Below are 6,000 nucleotides of genomic sequence, written 5' to 3'. Positions count from 1 at the left end.
TCCTTGAAGCTGGCTTTGATGCGCTTGGTCCCTTGCTGCAATGGGCAGTAGCAGGCGTACTGTCTAGGGGACAGCCACTCCGCTTTTGCACCCTGCTCCCTCTTCTGCTCTGTTGGTGGCTCTGTGCGACCACCGCCTCTTCCTCTGAACTACATAGGTCACTTGCATGACCTTGAATCTATGTGAGGTTGAGGACCTCAGCGTTCTCCACATCATCTTCCACCCAGTCTTCACCCCTGCCCTCCTTGTTGGTCTGCACATTTTCAAAAGCCCAATTAGTTGGCACCTGTGTTTCGTCATCATCCGAGACGTGCTGCGATGGTCCTCCCATGTACTCATCTTTAAACATAAGTGGTTGGGCATCGGTGCACTCAATCTCTTCCAGTTCTGGGGCAGGGCTAAGTGGATGGCCCTGGGAAACCCTGCTAACAGAGTCATCAAAAAGAAGAGACTGCTGCATGACTTGGGGCTTAGACTGCTTGGCTGATTTGCAACGGGGTGAGGTGAAAGACTGATGGACATCGGCTGCAGGTGCCAACTCTGATCTTTCAGCAGGAGACTGGGTGGAAGACAATGTGAAGGAACTGGAGGCACTGTCAGCAACCCAATCTACTATTGCCTGTACTTGTTCAGGCCTCAGCATTCGTAGAGCCGCATTAGGCCCGGCCAAATACCGCTGCAGGTTTTGTCGCCTACTAACACCTGAGGAAGGGGTTTCACTTGTGGGTGTAGCTGGCACAGATCAACCACGTCCTCTCCGTGCAACAGGAGCTCCACCAGCAGCACCAGGACCTGCGCCACGTTCCTTATTTGACATTTTCCTCATATTTCTCAAATTTATGATCTTGCCCTAAATGTGTCTTTAATTAATAGCAGAATAAAAACACAGTATGTAAAGGGTGTATCTCTTACGCCTTGATCCAGACTAGGCCACAATTAAAAATTTGTGCCCAAAATGGGTGTTTGTTTAATAACTGAATAGAACCACAGTATGTAAACGGTGTACCTTTACACACCCTGATTCAGACTAGGCCTCAATTAAATTTGTTTGCCCAAAATGGCTGTATATCAAAAGCCTGAATAGAACAACAGCATCTAAAGGGTGTATCTCTCAATGACATATGCAGAAAGGCTGCAAAATTAACTTTTTTGCTTAAAACGGGTTTTTGTTTAATAACTGAATATGACAGCAGTATATAACACTTTGACATGTGCCGATGCTGCAAGGGCTGTACAATTTTGTATTTTGCCTAAAAAGGGTGTTTTATTAATAAAAGCATATAATCACACTAAAGGGTGTATCTCACATGTACAGATGCAGACTAGGCCGCAATTAAAGATTTGCGCCAAAAATGGCTGTTTTTCAAATTATTGAATAGAACCACAGTATCTAAAGGGTGTATCTCACACGTACAGATGCAGACTAGGCTTTAAATAAACATTTGTGCCCAAAATGGGTGGTTTTCATATTACTGAATAGAACCACAGTATCTACAGGGTGTATCTCACGCGCCCTTATCCAGACTTGGCTGCAATTAAAGATTTGTGCCCAAAATGGGTGTTTGTTTAATAACTGAATAGGACAGCAATATATAAACCTTGAATTTCAAACGTACTGATGGTGCAAGGGCTGAAAAATTTAGTATTTTGCCAAAAAAGGGTGTTTAATTAATTAAAGAATATAACCCCAGTATATAAAGGGTGTATCTCACACGCCCTGATCCACACTAGGCCACAATGATAGATTTGTGACCAAAATAGTTGTATTTCAAATAACTGAATAGAAACACAGTATGTAAAAGCTGTATCTTACACTCACTGATCCAGACTAGGCCGCAATTAAAGATTTGTGCCCAACATGGGTGTTTGTTTAATAACTGAATATGACAGCAGTATACAACCCTTGAATTTCACACATGCTGATGGTGCAAGGGCTGAAAAATTGTGTATTTTGTCCCAAAAAGGGTGTTTTATTAATAGAAGAATATAACCACTGTATATAAGGGGTGTATCTCACACGCCCTGATCCACACTAGGCCACAATTATAGATTTGTGCCCAAAATGGCTGTATTTCAAATAACTGAATAGAAACACAGTATGTAAAAGCTATATCTCACACCCCCTGATCCAGACTAGGCCGCAATTAAAGATTTGTGCCCAAAATGGGTGTTTGTTTAACCCCTTCCCGACCGCAATCTGTATATATACGTGATAGCTGCACATACCCCGTGCAGCTACCACGTATATAAACGTTCTGGCAGCTCTTTAATCCAAGCACTGCAAAGAGCTTGGATTAAAGCTTCTGCCCCTGCCCTGCTGCTGTCACTGACAGCATACAGTGCAGTAATGCCGGCAAGGGACCAATTAGAGTGGCCCCTTGCCGGCAATCGATCCGATTGGTTAGTCTGTGCAGACTAACCAATCGGATTGAGGCAGTGAAAAAATGCCGGTTTCAGGCTCTGATCTGCGCTCTGCAGATCAGAGCCTGAAATCGCAGTGTCCTCGTGCCCCCCGATCTGTGCAGCCCCCCATCTGTGCGCCCTCGATCTGCGCCCCACCTTGTGTCCACAGTGCCCACAGTGCCCCTCCTTGAGTCCGCCCCCGCCCCATACATTCCTCCTGCTGCCCACCTCCATCAATGCTGGCCGTGACACCCCGCCCTTTCCAGCGCTGCCCACCGCTCGGTCCCCCTGCTGTGTTTGATGGCGGCAGCTCCATTCCTGAGCTGCCGCTATCATCAGAGTGTCAGCTCTATGCTGACACTCTGCTGTAACCCCATGGAGACACTAAAACATAATTTTTTAGGTTTCAGAAATGCTATTATTGTGTAAAACTTAAATAAATAAGAAAAAGTACACATATTAGGTATTGCCACGTCTGTAATGATCTGCTCTATAAAACTGTCACATGACCTAACCCCTCAGATAAACGCTGTAAAAATAAATAAAAACTGTTTTAAAACAGCCATTTTTCAGTTACTTTGCCTCACAAAAAACTTAATATAGAGCAATTAAAAATCATATGTACCCCAAAATAGTACTAATAAAACTGGTACCTCATTCCCTGGTTTTCAAAATAGGGTCACTTTTTGGGAGTTTCTACTGCATGGGTGCATCAGGGGGGCTTTAAATGGGAGATGGCATTTAAAACCAGTTTAGCAAAATCTGCCTTCCAAAAACCATATGGCGTTCCTTTCCTTCTGCGCCCTGCCACGCACCCCTACATCAGTTTACGACCACATGTGGGGTGTTTCTGTAAACCGCAGAATCTGGGTAATAAATTTTGAGTTTTGTTTGGCTGTTAACCCTCAATGTGTTAAAGAAAAAAAAAAAAAGAAAAAATTGAAAATCTGCCCAAAAAGTGAAATTTTGAAATTTTATCTCCATTTTCCTTTAATTCTTGTGGAACACCTAAAGGGTTAATAAAGTTTGGAAAATCAGTTTTGAGTAACTTGAGGGGTGTAGTTTCTACAATGGGGTAATTTATGGGCGGTTTCCACTATGTAAGCCTCACAAAGTGACTTCAGACCTGAACTGGTCCTTAAAAAGTGGGTTTTGGAAATGTCCTTAATTTTTTTTAGAATTGCTTCTAAACTTCTAAGCCTTCTAACATCCTAAAAAAATTAAATTACATTTCCAAAATGATGCCATCATAAAGTAGACATATGGGAAATGTTAAGTAATACATATTTTATTAGGTATGACTTTCTGTTTTAGAAGCAGAGAAATTTAAATTTTGAAAATTGTGAAATGTTATTTTTTTTTTTCAATTTTTAGAAATTTGGGATTTTTTCATAAATAAAGGTGAAATATATTGACTCAAATTTATGACTATCATGAAGTACAATGTGTCACGAGAAAACAATCTCAGAATTGCTTGGATAAATAAAAGTGTTCCAAAGCTATTACCACATAAAGTGACGCATGTCAGATTTGTACATTTTGACCTGGACACTGGGGCATCAATGACCCTTGGTCATGAAAGGGTTAATAACTGAATATGACAGCAGTATATAACCCATGAATTTCACACTTGCTGATGCTGCAAGGGCTGTAAAATAGTGGATTTTGCAAAAAAATTGTGTTTTATTAATAAAAGAATATAACCCCAGTATGTAAAGTGTGTATCTCACATGCCCTGACCCACACTAGGCCGCAATGAAAGATTTGTGCCCAAAATTGCTGTATTTCAAATAGCTAAATAGAACCACACTATGTAAAGGCTGTATCTCACACGCCCTTATGCAGACTAGGCCGCAATAAAAGATTTGTGCCCAAAATGGGTGTTTGTTTAATAACTGAATATGACAGCAATATATAACCCTTGCATTTCACACATGCTGATGGTGCAAGGCCAGAGAAATTGTGTATTCTGCCAAAAAAAAGGGTGTTTTAAAAAAAAAGAAAATTATGGCTGTACTTCTAGCTTAAATTGCACACTGACTAATCCTGCAAATGCAACAGATGTTGTATATTGCCAAAAAAGAGTGATTTTTTTTTAAAACCAGATTATTAGTGCAGTTTTTCAAGCTTGGATTTCAATGTCACAAAAGCTCTGGTGCACTGAGCTTGCATAAAATGGCCGCCGCCGCCACCCACCTAACTAACAGCTGGATAAAAGTTATTTTTTTCTGTCACTGGGCTCAGGGCAGGATAAAATGATTGTGCCCTGCACCCACACAACTAAATGTATGTAGATCGCTGAGTTAGATTCAAGTTCTGAGCAAAGATTCTCTCCTATTCTCTCCCTGAAATCACCAGCAGCATCCTTCCCCTACACTATTAACAGCAGAGTGATGTGCAGCGCTATGTAACTCAACCTTATATAGAGCCTGGGTCACATGCTGCACTGGCCAATTACAGCCATGCCATTAGTAGGCATGGCTGCAAATGGCTTCTAAGTGCACAGAGTTAAACGCTTGTTGATTGGCTGCTCTGCAGCCTTTTTAAAAAGCGCCAAGAAAGCACCGAACACCGAGCCCGAACTTTTACTAAAATGTTCGGGTCCGGGGTCAAAAAATTCGCTCAACCCTATTCCACACTTGAACCTGGATGAAGAGACAAGATAAACAATATAAACATCACAAATATACCATACATACCATGAAGCATATGCAAGATCGATCTCCTAGGAATATTAGTAATAGATCCACCCGTAACTTATAAAATAAATAAATAAACAAACAAATATTAAACCCATACACTGTAGATTATTATTAAACAATTAATAAAAATAATAATAATAATAGTAGGCAATTCATCAGCACTGGACAACTTTTCCCAGTTCCCTCGCACAACATATTAGTCTACATCATGTAGTCACACATTACCTCACTAACGCACACACAAACGCACCAGTGTAAACACCATCTTACACATCACATTCAAATATCCTTTTTTATTCCACATATCAAATAGGACAATACAATCATTACTTTAAGTATATTATAAATACTAAGCAGGCTCTTCTTGCAATATGTTTTTACATATACTTCACAGATTTGTACATTTATATACCTTAGTTATTACAGCTTATTAACTATATGAGTCCTTTTGATTATATTTTATCTGGGTCCTTTTTAATAACCCTTTTCAATTTACTTTTTTAATTGATACCTTTATAATTGACACAATATATACCTTTTTAAATGATGTTTCTATATGTCAAGTTTTTATTTGAGAATTATTTCAATTTGAATTATTTCATATATGGTCCACGGAAGTTCCATTCCATGTTTACAATGTTATTTCAGTTCAGTAGACTCCTCCCCTGAGAAATGTAACTCACTCTATATAAGTCCTATAGAAGTCTTATACTGCAGGCCACTGAGGAAGAGGCATTGAGCCTCAAAACGCATATGCAGTATGACGTATTTGTGCACACCTGAGCAGCTCTTGGATAAACACCGTACATCGTCTACAAGCTCCGTTGTTCCATTCAAGGCATGAGCCGTTCAATACAAAGCATCTCTAACTTGATGAACAAGCATCCCGCTGCAG

This window comes from Bufo gargarizans, chromosome 5, assembly GCF_014858855.1.
Source record: "Bufo gargarizans isolate SCDJY-AF-19 chromosome 5, ASM1485885v1, whole genome shotgun sequence".
Classification (NCBI taxonomy): domain Eukaryota; kingdom Metazoa; phylum Chordata; class Amphibia; order Anura; family Bufonidae; genus Bufo; species Bufo gargarizans.
The sequence above is the reverse complement of the archived record's forward strand: the minus strand, read 5'-3'. Positions refer to the sequence as shown.